The 23712-nt window shown below is 41.8% G+C and overlaps 1 long non-coding RNA gene across 1 annotated transcript; it reads right to left on the bottom strand.

Moving 5' to 3' along the window:
• LOC138446065 (uncharacterized) lies at positions 1–23448 on the bottom strand. Its single transcript, XR_011259122.1, has 5 exons — positions 23283–23448; positions 21814–22004; positions 19653–19953; positions 18792–18924; positions 1–276 (listed from the first exon to the last, which is right to left on the bottom strand). It is a non-coding gene; the product is annotated as an uncharacterized lncRNA (long non-coding RNA).
• Positions 23449–23712: the final 264 nt, after the last annotated feature.

Here is a 23712-nt window from a genome sequence, read left to right on the forward strand (position 1 = left end):
CTAAATTATGCAAGTTTCTATTTCCTTTTGGGACCATATCAGAGCTTTGGGAGAAGAAAGGCTACCTTTTACCTTTGAGGAATTTTCAGAGCATTTTTTTTTTCATTGGTGACTAACAGAATACTTTCAACATCTCAGAAAAATGCCTCATCATTTCCTCTTGTGAAATCTGTGTGCTTTTGAATAAATCCATGATAGGAATGTGGATCTCCATCTGTGATGGTCCATGTCCATTCTCATTTTTGAACAAAAGGTGGTACCAGGTGGTAGTCCTGGCTAGAAATAACAAGAAAAAAAAATAGAATGAAGAAAAAAGAAATAACAGAGCCCTTGCTTTCCCCAGGCATGCTGGAACCTATATTTATCTTTGTAAATCAGGAAAATGCAATCATTGAGAGCACATTCTTTTGTTGGAGGAGTTCAGATCCCAGCTTCATCTCTTTCTGGTCACAGGACTGTCCTCTCTGAGCCCCAGTTTTCTCATCTCTAAAATGGGGTCAACTATATCCACTTTCCAGGGAATTCTTGGAATTAAACACCAACACACGAAAAATATCTAACTTAGTGCCAGGCACACAATAATCATTCCAGGTCGTGTCAATTGCTATTAACAAAAATAGAAGAAAATTACAGAAAGTGCACATTTATGTTATTTGCTGACATTTATAGCAGGGTCTACTTAGTCCGTAAATGGGACTTCTCTAAGTAAAGAGAAAAATGTGATTTCTCTGTGTAGTATGTGACAATGGGAGGTTAAAAAGGTGGGAGAGGGCGAGGGTGAGATGATTTGGGAGAATGGCATTGAAGTATGTATCATATCATATAAGAAACGAATCGCCAGTCCAGGTTCGATGCAGGATACAGGATGCTTGGGGCTGGTGCACTGGGATGACCCAGAGGAATGGTACGGGGAGGGAGGTGGGAGGGCGGTTCAGGATGGGGAACACGTGTACACACCCATGGCAGATTCATGTTGATATATGGCAAAACCAATACAATATTGCAAAGTAAAAAAAAATAACAATAATAATTATAAATGATAAATGGTTAAAAAATTTTTAAAAAGGTTACATTTATGAATGATGTTTTCTAATTTTGTAGAAAGATGGTATTTCAACACTTGATTTTTAAACTTGTTTTATTTAGCTTATTTATTTTTTCTTTCCTTATTTCAGAAAAGAATTTCAAAATAATGTATAAGCCTATGAGCAAAACAATATAAACTAAATTATAATTATTTTTCACCTATAATCTTTTTTTCTCATACAATCTTAGCAACATTTTAAAAAGCTGTATAATTCCCAGACTGATGTGTAGGAGTTTCTCAATAAGTGTTTATTGACTTTAATTGACAAGATAGGGAGAGAGGGAAGAAAATTCAATATATGTTTCTCCTTAAGGCTTTTTTTCTTTGTCATCATATGTTTCTTAGATTTGACCATTATATGGATTTAAACCATAAATAACCAGATTTATATTTTTTAACTTAATGTTCATGTTAATCCACTTTAAAGTTAACTTTGACAATTTGTTTTGAATAGGTACTAAATTCATGTTTCAAAATTAGAAAGACACAAAAGCATTGATGGAAATTCTCCCATTCCTGTTTCTACTTCTTCTACCAGAAGACAACCTATGTTGATAATTTCTGTTAATAATTTTTAACCCGCAGTTGAAGTTTGTAAAAGAAAATCAGGTCAAGATCAGCATGTAGAACAGTGACCACTGCTTGGCCTTTGAGGTTAGAGATGTGCGAGTTCCATCATAAATTCTTCCCAGTAGCTCAACAGTTTTGGGTCAAGTTGCTTAGTTTCTCAAAGATCCAGTTTCTAACTCTATGCAGCTGCTGCTAAGTTGCTTCAGTCTTGTCCGACTCTGTGTGACCCCACAGACAGCCACCTACCAGGCTCCCCCGTCTCTGGGATTCTCTAGGCAAGAACACTGGAGTGGGTTGCCATTTCTTTCTCCAATGCATGAAAGTGAAAAGTGAAAGTGAAGATGCTCAGTCGTGTCCAACTCTTAGCGACCCCACGGACTGCAGCCTACCAGGCTCCTTCCATGGGATTTTCCAGGCAAGAGTACTGGAGTGGGTTTCCATTGCCTTCTCCATCTAACTCTATAAATGGATATAATTCTTTGCAGTCAAGTTTATGAAGTTTGTTGTTGCTTTTGTTTAGTTGCTAAGTTGTGTCCAACTCTTCTGCGACCTCATCAACTGTAGCCCGGCGTTTCCCAGGTGGCACAGTGGTAAAGAATCTGCGTGCCAATGAAGAAGACACAGGAAACATGGGTTCAACCCCCGGGTTGGGAAGATCTTCTGGAGTAGGAAATGGTAACCTACTCCAGTATTCTTGCCTGGGTAATCCTGTGGACAGAGGAGACTGGTGGGTTACAGTCCATGGAATTGGAAAAAGTTAGACACAACTGAATGACTGCTCATGGACTGTGGCTCACCAGTCTCCTCTGCTCATGGGATTTCCCAGGCAAGAATACTGGAGAAGGTTGCCATTTCTTTCTCCAAGGGATCTTCTCAATCCAGGGATCGAACCTGTGTCTTCTACATTGCAGGCAGATTCTTTACTGCAGGAAGCAGGGAAGCGGGTGATGAGGTTCAGATGAGAAGATGTATGCCTCAATGCGGCACTAGCAGGTGTTCAGTAAACACTGCCTTCTGTCATCTTATGTATATTTTGGATCAAAAATTTGATTTTTATGTGTATACTGACTAGCATGAAAATGTAAAATTTCAGTCTGTGCATTTGAAAAATGAAGGAAAATACTGAAACATTTCTTCCTCCTCCCATCTCCATGGATGTTTCATGGATGCTGATGCAGTCATTCCTTTAAGAACCAAGGATTGGGGGCCTTCTGTGTGTTCCTCACTGCCGTGGCTTTCTTCCCCATACCATCCCACCCTGCCTGTGCTCCCACACCATGTCTTTCTGATTCTTATCCAATGCCACTGACTTAAAAAAAATAATTCACTTACCAAATGGAGCAGAAATTGTTCAAGCCCACCTTTTTCCTACAAATGTGATGGACTCCAGAGTGTGGTCCATGAGTGTGGAAATGAGTGTTAGCTGTGCAGATGCATAGACCTCATTTGCAATCTGAATTTTGTCACTTTCTAAACTAACTAATCTCAGGCACTTAACTTACTATTTCTCAACCTTAATCTTCTCTCCTGGAAAATTACACTAGAAATACCTCTATCACTGAGATCTTTTAGGATGAAAAAAATGTAATAGAAATACCTGATATGTGGCAAATGACCAATAAACTATGACTTTTATAATTAGTATTTTGAGACACAGGGGGAGGCCTAGATAGTTTCCAAATGTTCTGCTTTCTCTACCCAGGAAAATGCAATCAGACTTACAGATAGGCAAATCAGCCAGTGTTTCATAGTGGTGTTTGATCATTAGTGGTATGTATGTGTGCACGTGCGTGTGTGTTTAGTCGCTTAGTTGTGTCCAACTCTTTGTGACCCCATAGACTGTAGCCCACCAGGCTCCTCTGTGCATCAGACTTCCCAAGCAAGAATACTGGAGTGGGTTGCCATTCTCTTCTCCAGGGAATCTTCCCGACTCAGTTCTCCTGCATTACAGGCAGATCCTTTACCGTCTGAGCCACAAGGGAAGCCAGATACACGGTGTATCTACTTGTTATCTGTATTCTATTCTACTTGATCTCAAATGCATCATTGGTAAGTGTTGACTATTTCCCTTCATGATGATTGGACTGGAAGCGAGACATCGTGGACTGTTCCCATATTAAAGAAGAGTGGATCAAATCTATCTGCAAACTTTGTGTCTTGATCACGCTATGCTTTTCTCTTCTTTTTTCAATTTTCCTTTCTCACTCCCTCTCTTGTTTCTTTCATAATTCCCACTTTAAACATATTACCTGGATGAGCAAAAGTAGCTCTAGACTGTTTGACACATTCTGGCTGCCAAGGGAAGAAACCAATGAACGTGGTACTTAACCTATTTTGAGGGCAGCTACAAGCCATAGGCATTGGTGTTCTTGCAGACTATGAGATATTTTATGTTCTGATAAGGGGTAAAAATTCCTGTCCCAAATGGCTCCCCATCAGCACTGAGGTCCTGCAACAATAACACTGCTGATTCAGACATTAATCTTAAATATCCAGGGAGCCTTAAAACATTGTAACCCACCAGCAAGGACCATGGTAATTGCTGTGTAAATCCCCTCCATAACATGGCTCCTATTATGACCAGCCAGCTAAAGCTTGCCTTTAAATCATCTCTATTGAACAAAGCCTTATAGAAACACCATAATCTACACACACCTCTGCTTTTTTTCATGAATCTGTTATCCTTTTTGCAAATCAGGTTCTTCACCTATTCCCTAACTCCAGATTAGTAATGCCCTGTTTAGTAAAGGAACATGGAATTTCAAAGGGAAACAGAAGCAACAATCATTACCAGCTGCTGTGCTAAGCATTGCAAAAATGCTCACACTTCCGTAGAGAAAGATCCATGCTGTGCTTTGCAGGCCTTCAGGTCTTTAGGGCCAGATACATGTACAACTTCTAGGCCAGGCTCCATTCTGTTCCAACAATAAGTTCTGAGAAATGAACTTTAGACCTAATGATCCATCTGGAACATTCAGTGATGACAATGACTTTGAAGTTACACTGACCTGGCCATCCCTGCCACTTATTGGCTTGGGTAAGTTATTCTTTTTTTTTTAAATCCATTCATTCAGACCACCAATACTTTGTGTCATATACTTGCCAGGCACTACTTATTATCCACCCACTCCCCAGGCCCTCCCACACCAAAAAAAAAAAAATAAAAATAAAGATCAGAAAGACAATGGAAATTCAGAGAAAGAATGATTTAATTAGACTTCAGAGGTTAAGGAAGGCTTCTTAGAGAGAATAATTGCTAAGATTAGACATGGAGAATGAAGAGTATCAGGCCTAGTTTTCTCATCTGTGAAATGGGAATCATCATCTAAAAATAGTGGCAACATTAAATAAGATGATATTCCTTAAATTCATAACTGCATTGGACTCAGATTTGGCATTTTCTAAATCTTACCAGTGTTTTTATATGATTATAATAATTGTATTTCCCATTTTACATAATTTGAAAAAGGCAAAAACATATTAAAAAAGAACAAAATAAAAGCCACTCATATCTCATACCCCAAAAATGTTTATCTTCTGTTAACATTTTAAGATACTTTCTGCCAAACATTTTTGGGCCTTTGTATACTTGTATATTGGGCTGGCCCAAAAATTCATTCGGTTTTGAGTAAAAATATCATTTTTCATTTTCATGAAGAACTTTATTGAATAACATATTCACTAACCAAATGAACTTTTTGGCTAACCCAATATTTGGGGTTACCCTTTTTATATATTTTGGACCCTTATTATTTCCAATGATTATGTAATATATCATATGGTTTTATTATAATTTAGCTAAGCATTCATCTATTTCTGTTCTTTTAAGCTGTTTTCAATTTGTAGCCATTATAAATTGAATTTCTGACTAGTGTAAATTGTGCTTAAATGAACATCTTTGTGGATAAATCTTTGTGCCTATTTTTGATTATTTCCTTAGGCTAGCTTCCCAGAATTAGAATGACTGGGTCATAGGCTACAAATATTTTTAAGGCTATGCAATCATATTGCCAGATTGTCTTCCAAAGGGGGTTATAACAATTTACATTCTGATGGGGAGTGAATGAGCTGGCCTGTCTCCACATAAGCTTGCCTCTAATTTGAAGTCACAGTTGCTGTTACTCTTATTACCATGTGCTGTTAGATCCTTGGGGCCATATCAGGTTTTCAAAGTTCAACCTAGATTTTTTTCTCTTTTTTTTGTGTGTCTAGATTTAAAAGCGGTAGCTGGTAAAACAGAGAAAACAATCAACTAAACAAAAGAGAACAAAAATGTGAATAATCCCGCTAATCAGAGACAACTACTCTCAAGGCAGTATCTTCTCTTTTTATTTCCAATGAGAAATGTGTTCTTTTCATTAAGTTAGTGCTGGATGTTCCTTTTTTCACTTACATTTCTGCATGTTTTAACATTCTTTTTTAAAAATGGGGATATTAGGAAGCAAATATCTTTATCAACCTGGTGGGTCAGATGGTAAAGAATCTGCGTGTAATACAGGAGACCTGGGTTCGATCACTGGGTCAGGTAGAGCCCCTGGAGAAGGGAATGCCTACCCACTCCAGTGTTCTTGTCTGGAGGACTCCATGGACAGAGGAGCCTAGTGGGCTGCAGTGCATGGTGTCCCGAAGAATCGGACACAACTGAGGGACTAACACTTTTGCTTTTTCTTATCGTTATTAAAATCTTTACCCTAGGGATTCTCAATCTTAGCACATTTTAGACCAGATAGGTCTTTCCTGGTGGAGGGCTGTCCTGTGGATTATAGGATGTTTAATAACATTTCCACTAGTTTCCATCCACTAGAGGCCAGCAGTACCCTCCTACCCATCCTCAGACTCGTGACAACCGAAAGTATCTCCCGATCTTATCAGATGTTCCCTGGATGGCAAACTTACCCCAGATGAGAGCCACGAACTGTACCCACTACCCTGTACTCCTGAAGTCCCCAAGGATAACCTGGGCTTAAATATTCCTGGCAAAACCACATTCACAGCAAACTGACATGTGCATTCAAACTATGGACAGCTCTGTCCCCAAAGTTCTTCCTTACAGGAGTCTAAGTTTTTCCAAACTACATAGTCACGACCTCCACTTTTCCTTCAGAAAAAATGTATGCAGATATATTTTGTCTTTTGCACTTCTCTTTCAAGTTTTAGAAGACTTACATCTCTAAAGAGTGCATTTATTTTCTTCCCTATTAATTGAACATCCTTTTAGTCCCCTCTCGATATCACCGCCGCTCACTGAATGCATTTCTATCTTTGCCCATTACTCTCTTTTTTGTATGGCATCAAATATGAGCTATGCTGATGGGAATGGAGAAAAGTAGATTTTTTCTGTCTCACTTGAGAGATCATGAACTTTAGGAAACTGCCTTTATTCAATCATTTTTGATCTACCAAAATGGAAATTTGATATTTTAAAACCTAATATATTTCTGTGTATTCAAACATCAAATTTACCTTTTCTGGAGAATGTATCACATCAGTGACTCATATTTCATTTACTGTCATCTAAAGACTAAAACTTGGTTCACAAATCCCTCTACTTGGCTTATCTGATGAAGCTGAAGAGAGTCACCTGGTGTATTGCTAATGACCATGTGCCTCATAGAAACTAGACACAAAATTATAGAAATATAGAGTGATAGAGTATGAAAGGACCAAAGAAACCATCTAATTTCACATCCTCTTTTCACAGACGAGGGAACTGAGACTCAGAGAAGTAACGTTTGCCTGGTTTTCACAGCTACTAACTCCTAGCAGGGCTTCCCTGGTGGCGCAATGGTAAAGACTTCACTGCCAATGCAGGAGAGGCGGGTTCCATCCCCGGGTCGGGAAGATCCCCTGGAGAAGGAAACGGCAACCCACTCCAGTATCCTTGCCTGGGAAATACCATGGACAGAGGAGCCTAGCAGGCTACAGTCCATGGGGTCCCAAAGAGCTGGACTCGACTTAACGAATAAACAACTCCGAGTCAGACTTCATCAAGAAGCCGATTCCCAGAATGCTGATCTGTCCAAGGACACCAAGGAGAACAATGTAATGGCTTAAGAAAACCTATCTATGCATATAATCTGCTAGTGGAGATGGAGAAGCAGACCAGGCAAATAAAGAGGGAATGACAGGCACAACCTATAACAGGGATGTCTGCAAGGACAAGGAATTGATGAAAAGCTCAGGGAGTAAATTATATTTGACTGATGAATCTGAATGGAGAAGGGAAAGGGTCCATTGCATACCGCAACTTCTAAGCGTCTGAATTCTCCCTTTTAATATGGCCTCTTCAAATTAATCTTATTAACTGACCACATGGGTTTTGGACAGACACCAGTTATTGCCACCCCAGATCTCTGAGTAAATTATTCCCAGTTACATGAGCCTCCTTTATTGTTCCATCATTTTGCTGTGTCTCTCTTCAGCTTTAACTAGTCAAGCCTCTGCTCCATTAGAAAGAGGAAATTCCTAAAAGGAGTACTTGATAGATTTCATCCAAAAGTTACCACCACCACCAAGTTGAAAACCATAATAATAATAACCCCTCACTAGTTTGTTCCTAACTAGTTTCAGTTTCCCAAGCACCTTTTGAGTTCAATAAATGAACAGTATAAATAAACAATATGGATATTTCGTAAGACGCTTGCGATCAGTCGAGCCGCTTATCTCTCTGCCTCCTTACAGGCTTTTCCCTGTCAGCTCATAAACTTCATATGTGTTGTGTGACTCAGCATACCTGCGGCAATAACTGAATGGCTCCTTACGATATCAACAGGATGTTTGATTTAGGCTAGCCATGAACAAATACTGATATTTCTAACCCTGAGAATCGCAAGTACAATGGAAATAAATATCTGATCTCGCGGCAAGTGAGTAATTGGATGTGAATTACATTTGTCTTTCTGATAATGATGCAAAGCAGAATGGCTGAGTGAGGGGACATCCTGTATTTAGGCGCTTCCACCGCAATGGGTAATTAACTGGAGTTGAATAGTTTAACGTCAAACTGTGGTCCTGCTCTTGATTTGCTGCTTTCGATAGCACAGCTGAAACCAAAAGGGTAAAGAGCAATGCCCTCCAATGGTGAGGATGTTCAGCATCATGGGTTTCAGAGCCAGTGATAAAAAGTGTACTCAAGTCTTTGTTCTGTCTGCCTAGCCCAGTGGGTTGTCCAGGGCTTGTGTGTGTGCTAAGTCGCTTCAGTCGTGCCTGACTCTCTGCGACCCTATGGACTGTATCTCACCAGGCTAATCTGTCCATGGGATTCTCCAGGTAAGAATACTGGAATGGGTTGCCATGCCCTCCTCCAGAGGATCTCCTTGATCCAGGGATTGAACCCACGTCTCTTATGTCTCCTGTAATGTCACGTGGGTTCTTTACCACTAACACCACCTGGAAAGCTCTGTCCAGCTCTTAAATGAGGTGAAATATGAACACATCATGACGTGAGAAAGATGCACACATCGCAGGTCTTAATATTATCACTTCCTTATAAGTAGGTGAACTTTCTGAGTCCATTTCTTTGAGTAAATGAGGACATGCACCTCGTTGACAATATGATGAGGATGATGGGCCTGCTTATCAACAGACACACACACACACACACACACACACACACACACACACTCCATATATACATCACTTACACTCCAGGAGTTGGTGATGGACAGGGAGGTCTGGTGTGCTGCGATTCATGGGGTTGCAAAGAGTCGGACACGACTGAGCGATTAAAGTGAACTGAACTGACTATGTGCATGCGAAGTCACTTCAGTTGTGTCCGACTCTTTACAATCCTACGGACTGTAGCCCACCAGGCTCCTCTCACTAGAGGATTTTCCAGGCAAGAATACTGGACTGCGTTGCCATGCCCTTCTCCAGGGGGATCTTCCTGGCCAACCCAGGAATCGAACCCACATCTCTTCCATCGCCTGCATTGGAAGCAGGTTCTTCACCAACTGAGCTATCAGGGAAGCCCAGGAAAACAAAGTCTGCTACTCTTTCCATTGTTTCCCCATCTAGTTGCCATGAAGTGATGGGAGTGGATGTCACGATCTTAGTTTTTTGAGTGTTGAGTTTTAAGCCAGCTTTTTCAGTCTCCTTTTTACTTTCACAAATACATAAATAAACCTTGAAATGGAGGAAGAATAAAGTATAACAGCTTTCCCAGAGGCCAGGGCCAGCTTGTGTGTATGTGACCTGTGTAATTGCTAGGGCCCCATACTTAGAAGGACCTACACTTGGTTTAACACTCTACTTGAAATTTTGCACTGACTTGAAATTTTAAACAGCAGGCCCTGCATGTTCAGTATGTACTGGGCCTCATAATTGTGAGGTTGCTCCTGTTCTGGTGACCAGCACTCATTGAGTGGGATGCAAAGCAGAGAATCAATCCCTCCTGGCGTCCCCCTCTCCCTCCCCCCAGCCTTCTCCAGTACAGACTTTCCTGTTATCTTCTGTATTTCTCCGTCACACTCATCTTCATTTCTCACAAACATTTCATACATTTATTATTTGATTCTCTGTCTTCCCCCTTGGCAGAATATCCACTCCCTGAGGGCAGAGATTTCATCTCTGCTGTACCCCATGCCTAGCATAGCAGCTGGCACTTGGCCAGAACATCATATCTTTGCGTTGAATGAATTCAACCCAGGTGCCTTAAGAGCAGAGCACACTTAACACTTGACCAGTGAGCACCCTTAACTACCATCCCCTAGTTCCTTATGATGGCTCCACCCTGTACACTGAGCAAATTTAGTTTCCTTGGGATCAACCAATAGCCAGGACTCTCTTGAAATTAGAATCTGTGTGTTTGACTGGAGGAAAAATTAGGAAGCATTTTTATTTTTTAAAAAAAGGCTTAAATTTTGCTGTCACACTAGATTATTGGAATAACAGGGAGGAACAAAAAAATTCCTAACACTTCTTGAAGCCTACTCTGTGCTAGGAGATAGGTACTAAATATATTTTCCTTCATTTAATTGAATTATCTCTCCACACAGATGGGTTTGCTTTATTATCCCCATCTTACAGAATTGAGCCTCAGAGGCAATCACTTCCTCATCCCAGCTTCCTCAGCCAAAAAGGGATGGCCATCAGCAATGATGATTATTGGGCTTCCCAGGTGGTGTTAGAGGTAAAGAACCTGCCTGCCAATGAAGGAGACATTAGAGACATGGATTTAATCCCTGGGTCAGGAAGACCCCCTGGAAGAGGAAATGGCAACCCACTCCAATATTCCTGCCTGGAAAATTCATGGACAGAGGACCCTGGCAGGTTACAGTCCATAGGGTAGCAGAGTAGGATACGACTGAAGAGACTTAGCATTCAGTGATGATTATTATTGTTAAAATAGATCAGTTTTTATAATTTGTAAAGCATGCATCTTCCAGGAAATAAAATAGAGAACTCCTTATTCATGAGGATATTCAGGCTTTGGAGCCAGTTTTCCTCCTATCTGCTTGTTGTTCTTTTGCTGGGTTTTGTTTCCTTTGGTGAGAGTTGAGGAAAGGGGATCACTTATTCATTTCCTCCCATATTCATTTACTTAGGATTTATGGTGCCGGGCTCTGTGCTTGCTGCTTGTTGGGGCAGCAGAGGCGAATCAGACACTGTCCTGCTCTCAAGGAGGCCACTGCTTTCTGTTGGCAACAAAACATCAGTCATTCCATAAACACCCCCTTAGCGCCTGCCCTGTGCCTGGCGCAAGGCTAAGTGACACATGGACCATCACCCTTTTCCTCAGGAGCTTCCAGTGTGGGAGGAGGGTCCCTGGCTTCTAATTAATGCAATGGACAAAATGCAAAAGGTATTGTAAGTGTTGTGAAAAGCAGGACAGGTCTGTCTTGTCCCAGCTGTGTTCCCAGTGCCTCACACAGTTCTGGGCCCACATTTGTTGACTGGAAGAAAAAAAAAAAGTGCAATCTAAAAGTTAAAAAATATCTCCTATTTGGTGGATTTTCTGAGGACTTAAGCCCAGAAGAAAGTTGCTCAGATCTCTCAGTGGGACTCCTCAAAGAGGTAAGGAAGACAGTAGAATATATAGGAGCTTTGCAACAACCAGGTAGCCAGAACAATGTTAATTAGAGATAACTGGATATGAATTTGGTGGTTTTGTATGTCTGGGAAGATGCAAGAGTCTGGGCTCAGTGAAATCATTCCTTTGATATGCATTGTCATTCTCTAGGGCCAGGATCCTGCTCGTCTCCATTCTGCATGCCCTCAAGTGCACAGCTGGGGGCAGCTGCAGCGGCTGGTGGCTGGATGGTCACATCTTTTGTTCACTCATATGACAGGAGACATTTTGCATCCACACAGTACATGTTCAATGTGTGAGAAGACTGAAATGCTGCAGTGCAGTCCTATGTAAAGTCAATCAGGTACGGGAGGAGATGTGACATCAAGGAGAGAGATATGATATCAGAAAGGTGATATCCACGCTTTCCTTAAAAAAAAAAAAAACTAACAAGGAAAGGGCATTAAAGAAAAATAATGTCATCATAAGCAAAAGATGAGTGGTGTGGAGACAGTTGAGATTAGCAGAGGTATGGGATCCTGGATTGAAGGCAGGAGAAGGGGATGACAGAGGATGAGATGGTTAGATGGCATCACTGACTCGACGGACATGAGTTTGAGCAAGCTCCAGGAGTTGGTGATGGATAGACAGACCCTTGGAGGACACAAACAAAACCTTGTGTGCACCAGGACCCAGGAGAAATGAACAGTGACCTCGCAAGAGACTGACCCAGATTTGCCTGCGAGGATCCAGGAGTCTCTGGCAGAGGTGTGGATGGTGGTAGCCTGCTACAGATTTGGGGGCACTGTGTGGTTTGCTGGACCTTTGGAAGGAGGCCGCCATTATCTTCATTACCTCCACCATAGTTTGGCCTCAGGTCAAACAACAGGAAAGGAACACAGCCCCACCCAACAACAGAAAGTTGGATTAAAGATTTAGTGAGCATGGCCCATCAGAACAAAGCCCAGTTTCCCCCGAATCGGTCTCTCCCATCAGGAAGCTTCCATAAGCTTCTTATCCTTCTCCATCAGAGGGCAGACAGACTGAAAACCACAGTCACAGAAAACTGACCAATCTGATCACATGGACCACACCCTTGTCTAACTCAGTGAAACTATGAGCCATGATGTAGGGCCACCCAAGACGGATGGGTCATCATAGAGAGGTCTGACAAAACATGGTCCACTGGAGGAGGGAATGGCCAACCACTTTAGTATTCTTGCCTTGAGAACCCCATGAACAGTACGAAAAGGCAAAAAGACAGGACACTGAAAGATGGACTCCCCAGGTCGGTAGGTGCCCAATATGCTACTGGAGATGAGTGGAGAAATAACTCCAGAAAGAATGAAAGGATGGAGCCAAAGCAAAAACAACATTCAGCTGTGGCTGTGACTGGTGATGAAAGTAAAGTCCAGTGCTGTAAAGAGCAATATTGCATAGGAACCTGGAATGTTAGGTCCACAAATCAAGGCAAATTGGAAGTGGTCACACAGGAGAAGGCAAAAGTGAACATCATCATTTTAGGAATCAGTGAACTAAAATGCACTGGAATGGGTGAATATAACTCAGATGACCATTATATCTACTACTGTGGGCAAGAATCCCTTAGAAGAAATGGAGTAGCCATCAAGTCAAAAGAGTCCAAATTGCAGTACTTGGATGCAATCTCCAAAATGACAGAATGATCTCTATTCGTTTCCAAGGCAAACCATTCAATATCACAGTAATCTAAGTCTATGCCCTGACCAGTAATGCTGAAGAAGTTGAATGGTTCTATGAAGACTTATAAGACCTTCTAGAACTAACACTCAAAAAATATGTCCTTTTCATTATAGGGGACTGGAATGCAAAAGTAGGAAGTCAAGGAAAACCAGGAGTAATAGGCAAATTTGGCCTTGGAGTACAGAATGAAGCAAGGCAAAGGCTAATAGAGTTTTGCCGAGAGAACACACAGGTCATGGCAAACACCCTCTTACAACAACACAAGAGAAGACTCTACACATGGACATCACCAGATGATAAATACCAAAATCAGGTTATATTCTTTGCAGCCAAAGAAGGAGAAACTCTATATAGTCAGCAAAGACCAGGCACTGACTGTGGCTCAGATCATGAACTCCTTATTGCCAAATTCAGACTTAAATTGAGAAAAGTAGGGAAAACCACTAGACCATCCAGGCATGACCTAAATCAAATCCTTTATGATTATACAGTGAAAGTGATGAACAGATTCAAGGTGTTAGATCTGATAGACAGAGTGCCTGAAGAACTAAGGACAGGGTTCGTGACATTATATAGGAGACAGTGATCAAAACCATCCTCAAGAAAAAGAAATGCAAAAAGGCAAAATGGTTGTCTGAGGAGGTCTTACAAACAGCTGTGAAAAGAAGAGAAGTGAACAGCAAAGGAGAAAAGGAAAGATAGACCCAATTGAATGCAGAGTTCCAAAGAATAGCAAGGAGAGATTAAGAGCCTTCCTCAGTGATTAATACAAAGAAATAGAGGAAAACATTAGAATGGGAAAGACTAGAGATCTCTTCAAGAAAATTAGAGACACCAAGGGAACATTTCATGCAAAGATGGGCAAAATAAAGGACATAAATTGTATAGTCCTAACAGAAGCAGAAGATATTAAGACAAGGTGGCAAGAATACGCAGAAGAACTATATAAAAAAGATCTTCATGACCCAAATAACCACGATGGTGCGATCACTCAACTAGAGCCAGACATCCTGGAAACCAAAGTCAAGTGGGTCTTAGAAGCATCACTATGAACAAAGCTAGTGGAAGTGATGGAATTCCAGTTGAGCTTTTTCAAATCCTAAAAGATGATGCTGTGAAAGTGTTGCACTCAGTATGCCAGCAAATTTGGAGAACTCGGAAGTGGCCACAGGACTGGAAAAGGTCAATTTTCATTCCAATCCACTCCAATCTTTGGCTATGCCAAAGAATGCTCAAACTACCGCACAACTGCACTCATCTCACACACTATCAGAGTAATGCTCAAAATTCTCCAAGCCATGCATCAACAGTATGTGAACCATGAACTTCCAGATGCTCAAGCTGGATTTAGAAAAGGCAGAGGAGCCAGAGATCATATTGCCAACATCCACTGGATCATCGAAAAAGTGAGAGAGTTCCAGAAAAACATAGACAATGCCAAAGCCTTTCACCATGCGGATCACAACAAACTGTGGGAAAGTTTTCAAGAGATGGGAATATCGGACCACCTGACCTGCCCCCTGAGAAATCTGTACACATGTCAGAAAGCAACAGTTAGAACCGGACATGCAACAACAGACTGGTTCCAAATCAGGAAAGGAGTACATCAAGGCTGTACTTTGTCACCCTACTTATTTAACTTATATGCAGAGTACATCATGAGAAATGCTGGACTGGATGAAGCACAAGCTGGGATCAAGATTGCCAGGAGAAATATCAATAACCTCAGATATGTAGATGATATCACCCTCATGGCAAAAAGTGAAGAAGAACTAAAGAGCCTCCTGGTGAAGGTGAAAGAAGATAGTGAAAAAGTTGGCTTAAAACTCAGCATTCAGAAAACTAAGATCATGGCACCTGGTCCCATCACTTCATGGCAAATGAATAGGGAAACAATGGAAACAGTGACAGACTTTATTTTTTTTTGGTGCGGGGGGAGGAGGGGGGCTCCAAAATCACTGCAGGTGGTGATTGCAGCCATGAAATTAAAAGACTCTTGCTTCTTGGAAGAAAAGTCATGACAAACCTAGACAGCATATTAAAAAGCAGAGAAGTTGCTTTGCTACCAAAGGTCTGTCTAGTCAAAGCTTTGGTTTTTCCAGTAGTCACGTACGGATGTGGGAGTTGGACTATAAAGAAGGCTGAGCCCCGAAGAATTGATGCTTTTGAACTGTGGTGTTGGAGAAGACTCTTGAGAGTCTCTAGGACTGCAAGGAGATCCAGTCAGTCCATCCTAAAGGAAATCAGTCCTGAACATTCATTGGAAGGACTGATGTTGAAGCTGAAGCTCTAATACTTTGGCCACCTGATGCGAAGAACTGACTCATTAGAAAAGACCCTGATGCTGGGAATGATTGAAGGCAGGAGGAGAAGGGGACGACAGAGGATGAGACGGTTGGGTGGCATCACCGACTCAATGGACATGAGTTTGAGTAAGCTCTGGTAGTTGGTGATTGACAGGGAGGCCTGGTGTGCTGCAGTCCATGGGGTTGCAAAAAGTTGGACACAACTGAGTGACTGGACTGACTGACTGACTGATAGGATGCTGGGACAGCTGGAGGCAGAAGGAAGCGGTTAAAAGCTGGTGGGGAGGCAGAAGGAAGCGGTGAAAAGCTGTGTGCCTGCCTAGCATAGAAAGGCCCTGTCAGACTTGTGCTGCAATAGTTTTGACCCAAACCGAGGCAGTGGCAGCGAGGATAAAGGAGTGGACAGGCACAGTTATAAGAACATGGGATTATCTTTACTTCTCATAGTAAGTGACTATGGTATTATTACATTACTTGTACTTATGCATGGGCTCAATTGTGCCTGATTCCTTGCAACCCCTTGGACTATAGCCTGCCAGGCTCCTCTGTCCATGGGATTTTCCAGGCAGGAATACTGGAGAGGGTTACCATTTCCTACTTCAGGGGATCTTCCCAACTCAGGGATAGAACCCATGTCTCCTGCATCTCCTGTACTGGTAGGTGGATTTGTTTTGTTTTTTTTTGTTGTTGTTGTTTGTTTGTTTGTTTGTTTTTAATCATCACTATATCACCTGGGTTAAGATATTAATATTTCAACTCCAGGAGAAAGGTGTTATCACACCACCCTGCCCTTCCGCCACCACCACTTTGCACAGTTGAAGAAGGAGAGGCTTAGGGAGGTTAAATCCTTTCCCTGATCAGGTCACAGGCCTGATCAGTTTCATAGTCAAAATTTGAGTTTATCTAATCCTAGCTCAGTATCTGGGAAAATGCAAAAGACATAATAGGTAGAAGAAGCTAATGGGTAGAACAGGATTGCACATGTGAGACCCCATAGATTTGATCTAGTCAATACACAGGATTTCTTGGCCTGGTACTGCTTGACAGGTTTTGAATTCAAAGGAACTGCACCACAGACCCCACTAATGCCTACTGTCCACAAAGCATCTTCATACATCCCAGTGAACCTGTAAATGGTCTGCCCCGCTGAAGGCAGACAAGAGCAGCCAAACGGAGAGTCTTAAAGATGCAGAATTCATTCAAACCCATTTGATGCAAAAAGAATGTCAATAAAGAGCTGGGAATTGAAGTGAGATAGAGAAGCAAAAAAAAAAAAAAAAAAAGTGACTTTGAAATTGACATTGGGAGCTTTTGCGAGGAGAGAAACAGGAAACCAGGGAATCTGTATTCAGTCCAGATGTGAGATGGGCAGGAAGAGGGAAGGAACATTCGGAAAGATAATGGGCTTACCCATTCTCTGCCCTCTGCCTGGAGGAGGGGCGGGGTAGATTGGGAGGGTGCAGTAGAGGAGGAAGTGTGAGGCCCGTGGTCTTCCAGCATTCCCCTCTGCTGGATTCATCCGTGTTAAAGAGGGATGAGAAGGCGTAGGGACCGAGTGCCATGTTTCCATAAGTAAACAGAAGCCTAAGATGTTCCGTTTTTTGTCAAATGAACAATGATTTACAGAGTGGTAATAGTCAGTGCTGGTGTGGTGATGGATAAAAGAGCAATTTAATACTGAGTTCTGGGAGTAAACTGGAGAAACTGTATGAGACCAAAAAAAGAAAAAAAAAAGATAGCAATATTTTCCAAAGGAATGAAAAAAATTCTACTTTCAGAAATCTATCTTATGGAAATAATATGAAATGTGGATGGAAAACCAGTGTATAGAGATCTTCATCATACTATGTAAAATAGTAAGGAAACTATAAAACATGTAAATGTCCAATGGTCATACAAATTTTGGTATATTCATAAAATGAATAACAAGTAAGGGCTTAATGCAGAATACTGTATAAAGAAAGTTCATTAACTTGAGAAAGTATTTATAGTATTACATAAAGTGAAAAGAGCAGGATACACACCTGTGTGTGTGTGTGGGGGGGTGTGTGTGTATGTATGTGAGTATGTGAGTTGTGTCTGACTCCTTGCGATCCCATGGGCTGTAGCCTGCCACGCTCTTCTGTCCATGGAATTTCCCAGGCAATAATACTGGAGTGGGTTGCAATTTCCTTCTCCAGGGAATCTTACTGGGATTGAAGCCCTGGGTCTCCTGCATCTCCTGCATTGGCAGGCAGATTCTTTACCAGTAGGGCCACCTGGAAAGACCCACCCGTTTGTATACATGATGTGATAGGCATCATAAAATTCTAAATTCTGTATGCCAGGGGGTGGCAAACTATAGCTCCTGTACCAAACCTGTCCTCTCCCTTCTTTTTGGAAACAACTGATACACAGCCACACTGGCTTTTATGGATCTTCTATGGCTGCCTCCGCGATACAATGGCAGGACCTAGTTCTTGTGCTTGAGCTCATAGATCCTCAAAGCCTAAAATATTTCCAATCTGTTTCTTTAGAGAAAAAGTTTGCTGAGTCCTCCTGCTTGAGAAAACACTAATGGTGATTTTTGTAATTGTAGAATTTTATTTTTGAAAAGAGCATTGTTATATTTATCTCTTATTTTCACAATAGGCCTGTTTTATTTTTATAATGTGTTAAAAATGAATACTTAAAAATATCTGGCTACAAGTGAGAACAGAGCAAGTACCCAATATGATTTTGCTCAGTTTTGTGTTTAGCTATGCAAAGTGAAGCAGTTTTGCTTACGTTGCTCTGAGTATTAGGAAGTCCCAAAGCTAACCCCCAGGGGCGACCTACTTCACATTTGTACTACACCCTTCAAAGGTGTTGTGTGTGCAGAGGAGGAACCTTGTGTTTTCCACAGCTCTAGAAATGGCTACAAGGCACATTTTATGTCCTTTGATGATTAGTTGAGGAGGTGCATACGATAACGGAAAGATGACCATATTGCATTGTTACAGGCTGCAGTCTGGTCCCTGGATCTGGCCTGTGGACCAGAGGGGAAATCCTGAATACCTCTGGATTTTGGTTGTGTGGTCTCCAAAACCAGCATAGTAACTCATCACCTGCTACTCACCACACAGTAACCCATTATCTGACTGGCTCCGATGTCCCCTTGATCTTTTGTCCAGTGCTTAGTGCTGTGATTCCAGGATTCATCAGAAATATCTGATCACCTTTTATAGCTGAGAATCTTGCTTCTTGACTTCCTGAATAAGCGGGATGCAAAGATGGCAGTTAACATGCAGGAGAGAAAAGCCTTCCTCCATGAAACTCTCACACATCACTTGATATTACCTGGTGACCTCTGAGAAATAGATCCCCTAAGGGGAGTGGCACCCACTGCCTCTTCCCCCTTCCCCAAACTGTGGTCCCTCTAGTGATAAACCATAATGGTAAAGAATATTTTTTAAACAAATAATGTGTGTGTGTGTATATATATATATATATACACGCATGTATATGTATAACAATCACTTTGCTGTACAGTAGAAATTAACACACTACTGTAAATCAACCACACTCTAGTAAATAAAGAAATAAATGCCTTGTCATATGTGCCATTCCATGCATGGTTCAAAGAAATAGCACATCTGTGAGAAAGAAGCACACGTCTGTTTGCTATGCTTCAGCCACCAAGAAAATATACTAAAATAGCTTAAAAGGCAGTTCACCGGAAGAAAAATTCAAATAGATATTTTTCTTTGGGTTCATAGTTCCGGTTTCTGTTTGCAGTGGGGATTTCATGGGGGAAAATATTTCAGCCCAGAGCTGGACATTTTGAGATGGCGGAGGCGCGGACACCCACATAGCTCTTCACTGTCATCACAGTTTCCCAGCCTGGTTCAGGCACCAGGCCGTGTATGCAGAGACTCTTTCCTACAAGTCATATGGCACCCCACATGATACAGGACAAGAGGCGCACATTTTCACTTACAGGAAGAAGAAGTTCTGAAGAGCAGAGGCACAGTATGGTGATTGCAGCTAACATGGTATTGTATACTTGAAAGTTGATTAGAATAGATCTTAAGCATTCTCACCGCAAAAAAGAGAGCACTATCGATGTCAACTATGTGAAGTGGTGGATTGGTATTTATCTTGATTTTGGTAATTACTCGACAAAGCGTATGTATATCAAATCATCATATCATGCACTTGATCTCATGTGAAGACTCATATGCAGATTATTCCTTTGTAAGTACAGAATGTACCAATAAGAAAGCTGAAGACTGCATAACCTTCATGGAGAAAACGATAAAGAAAGATATCATGAATATCCCTCCTGTTGGATCGTTTCATTCTTCCTCCAAAAATATGGTCTAATGGGGACTCTTTGGTTTAAAGCTCTGTATGCCTGGAATGTGACTTCTGATATCCCTGGGAAGTTGGAATAGGAAAACCATATCTCCAACCCCATTTCACAGGTCATGACAAGCTGGTGAGGGCAATCACATCTCTAGATAAACGTAGATAGTTGGAAAGGCCCCTGCATTACCCTACCCTCTAACTATTATCCTGGAACTTACACATTCTTATCCATGGTTCCACAGGTTTCCCAGGTGGCACAGTAGTAAAGAATCTGCCTGCCGATTCAGGAGACACAGAAGATGACGTTTTGATCCCTGGGTTGGGAAGATCCCCTGGGTAGGAAATGGTAATGCACCCCAGGATTCTTGCCTGGAAAACCCCATGGACAGAGGAGCCTGGAAGGCTACAATGCGTAGGGTTACACAGAGTCGGACACAACTGAGCGCAACAAACTATCCATGGTTCCACAAGGAAAAGCTGATGCTTTTGCTGAAACACATTGGACTGGCTTCTGACACCATTTTCTAAGGTCACATCTGAGCCACACAGGAAAACCTGCCTTACAACTATGGAGGCATTGCTCTGATAATGATCCAACTCATTCACATTTTTAACTCGCAGTAACCTAATTGTCTCAAATCCAAAGCACACAAACATTGAGGTGCTAATGGCATTGAAAAGATGGCCATTCGAGTCTTGATTTAAAAACTTGAGACCCTTTCCAGCCTCATTTCCACTCACACTCCTGACTACCATCCAACCCCGCTGGAAGGAGGGTGGGTGTTTGCCAATGAACTTGGCATCACACTCGGGATATCACAGAAGCTTTTATAGTTCTGAGCTGGTTTGTAAATGCTGTCTCAACTGCAAAGTACCTTCACTTCTCTTTAACTGCATGCTTCTATATGTCATTCAAGACCCAGCTAAAATTCTACTGTACCAGAAAAATTTCCCTGAACTTTTGTAGTCGTTTAGGCAGTTCTATGAAATTTTTTTCTGTTTCTCTTTCCTAGTACAGAAATGACTTGCAATTTGGGAGTCAGGCTGTTTAAATTTGAATTTTTAACCTCTTAGCAGTAACTTGAATGTTTCAGGCAAGTTATGTAACCTTCTTACCTTCAGTTCCTCATCTTTAAAATGAGTCTGATGAAAATATGTACCACACTGAGCTGTGGTGGGAATTCAATGAGAAAAAGAACCTTAAATCCTTTGACTGGTGTTTAGAAGAAACACTGGGAACAGAGGAAGAAAGTGATGCAGCTGGTTTTTACAGTTAATAAATCACTGCATCGATGAGCTTCATAAGTAAAAGAATTCAGTCTCATTTATCCCTGAGCCTAGAGCTCCTGACCAAGCCTGACATACTCTTACTGGGGAAAGACTGTTCAAAGCATAACTGAAATTATGTCACTTAAAGAAATTATAAGCTGACCGCTAAGCAAGGAGAACACTGTACTGTAATGCTTGCAAATAGTTCAGGCAGGATACCGATGGCTGTTGGAATCCAAGAGGTGTAGGACCTGGCATGGGAGAAAAGATGTATTTGTGGCTTGCTCTCCTACATTTAGCTTATCACCTGGAAGAGTGCTGAGTACTTGGGTACTCACTTGGGTAGTACCTCACACTTCTGACCTTCTGTAGGAAGGCTCACTGGAACACTTTAATTCTGGGTTCCACTCTATGTTTTATCTCACTGAAACTGTGCCTCGTACTGTGCTTTTCTTCTGTATAAATACAATCCTATCAATACCGGGGCCTGACTGTGTATATACTGGAGTAGGAACACAGACCTGGGAGCGCCTGATCTGCATGTTTGCCCCACCCTGCTGGCAGGTGGCATCAGTGTCCGTGTCAAGCTCAGAAGAGCAGCAGCTCCTGTTGGTCAAATGAAGGATCTGTGTTTATGAGCGATGCAAAGGCACAGATGGGCGAGGGCCTCAGAGCAGGGAAGGCAGAGATGAAGGAGGCCGGCTTTCTGAGCCTGAAAGAAAGTGAAAATGAAGTCGCTCAGTCGTCTCCGACTCTTTGCCACCCCATGGACCCTAACCTGCCAGGCTCCTCTGTCCGTGGGATTTTCCAGGCAAGAGTACTGGAGTGGGTTGCCATTTTCTTCTCCAGGGGATCTTCCCCACCCAGCAATCAAGCCCGGGTCTCCCGCATTGCGGGCAGACGCTTTACCGTGTGAGCCCCCAGGGAAGCCATGAGCGAGCTTCAGTTTGTCTTGCCGATTCTAGCCTCTAGCTCCCAACCAGCCTATCTCCTCCCTTCTTCCCAAATTCTCTTGAAAAACCTGTAGGATGCAAGTTAGAGGATCCCTACATTTTCTCCCTCACCATTATCACCAAATGATTTTATAGTAGCACCTAATGGTTTATTTAAAAATGTCCTTTTTAATATATTCATTTATTCATTCAACAAATATCTGGGAGATGTCTATCATGTGAGAGGGGCTGTGCTGAACACTATAGATAAAAATGAACAAGCCAGGAGGATTCCCCACTCCCGCAGAGTTTACAGCCTGTAAGCTATTAGCTTACGTTCATCTGAAGCTCAGAGCTACTATTTTTGAGATAAGAATCCATCTGATAGATGAGTAAACGGAGAACATTTAGGGAAAGCGTTAGACAGGGAATTCAGGTCACTGGTCTCTCCTGTACTATGTGTTGGGCCACGCTAGAAGAAAGGACATGAAAACAAAGCAAAAGCAAAATGGTAAGAGACTGGATATTGAGTATAGATCCATTAGCTTTCCCTTGAAATTATTCATGGAAGAGGAATTTGCTCTCCTGACTCCAGGCACCCTCACTCCATCTTCTCTTTTAAATGCCTGGCTGCTTTTTAGCCACCTTTCAAACTCTAGGAAACACTCTGGAATTCCAAGCTAGGAGGGGTTTCCTTTGTAGGCCTGGCTATTGTAACTTTACGAGAAACTATTCAGTACTTCCTTTTACCAGTTACAAAGCACAGTTTTCTGAATGAATTTCATACTCATTAAATGGTTAACCCTTTATCTTTCTGACTCACACTTTTCATGTTATTACTCAGCCTTCAGAGAGAGATAAAGCCTCAGACAGCTTTTATGTATACCAACCCCCCTCTCCCCCATCATACACACACGTACACAAACACATATCACATCCTTACAGATGACCACTAAGAAACATGCACATACAGACACACACAAACACACACACACACAAACACTATTCATACACAAAATTAAATAAGGGCTATGCTCATTCATTATAAATATACTTACCCTCTAAGGTGTGCGCACAAACACTCACAGGGCATGGCCTTGACTTTGTACTCTTTGTGAGAGGAAGGAAATGGAAAGACCCAGATAGATAGTCAGACTCCCAGCTAAACACATCAGAATCCTGTCAGTTCAGAGTGTTTGGGGCTCTTTCCTGTTTAAGAGAAGCAGAACATCAGTACTGCTGTTGCCTGTTGAACCTTCACTTCCCATCCCTCCCCATTGCTAGATCCTTCATCCGTACATCAAATGAATGATCTTTTTTTCTTTCACTGGAGGTAAAATCATAAGTATTACTGAATAAAGCAGACATGAGCTCCTGAATTCCAACCTCTGATATAACACATAGCTGGTTTCTAGCAGACACTAAGTAATACTAGCTGCATGACAGAATGCATAGAGACTGTTTGTATTTCATTAGAATAAAAAAGGT

This window comes from Ovis canadensis, chromosome 9 (assembly GCF_042477335.2).
Source record: "Ovis canadensis isolate MfBH-ARS-UI-01 breed Bighorn chromosome 9, ARS-UI_OviCan_v2, whole genome shotgun sequence".
NCBI lineage: Eukaryota > Metazoa > Chordata > Mammalia > Artiodactyla > Bovidae > Ovis > Ovis canadensis.